The sequence below is a fragment of the Cibotium barometz genome, chromosome 15 (genome assembly GCF_041138505.1).
Source record: "Cibotium barometz isolate CiBa-2024 chromosome 15, ASM4113850v1, whole genome shotgun sequence".
NCBI classification, from domain to species: Eukaryota; Viridiplantae; Streptophyta; class Polypodiopsida; order Cyatheales; family Cibotiaceae; genus Cibotium; species Cibotium barometz.
In genome coordinates, this window is record NC_141060.1 from 49,601,596 (window position 1) to 49,602,092 (window position 497).

A 497-nucleotide genomic window follows, 5' to 3' on the forward strand; every position below is an offset into this window, starting at 1 on the left:
ATTTCAATGAATGGTCGAGATTTTATTTCAATATCTCGTTCGAGACACATGGACGGTGGAGATGGGCTAGTTAAATATGCCTAGGGGGATACAGCGTGGCATTGATGTGGATCCGAGTGGCATGAATATCTCGATCGAGATAGTGTGGTGGCGGTGACCTGTATTGGTGACATGGATGATGACTGGAAACCCGGACATGCTAGCGTGGCATTAGTTGGTATCTCATTCGAGATATGTCGCTTTAGGCTTGGGAGGCATGTGTCGTGTTTTAATTGATGGCAATATCACGAGATCGAGGTACTCCGCCCGAGATGCGTGGATGTCCCAATTTTAGAGAGAGTGAACAAAAGTGAGTACCCTCATCTTGCAACCGCCCATTATAGCACTTAGAGGGGAAATTTTTGAATGAAATGAATTGTGACCCAATACAATCAAAAGTTAATGATATTATTTCAATAATGTGGATGTCCTAATTTTAGAGAGAGTGAACGAAAGTA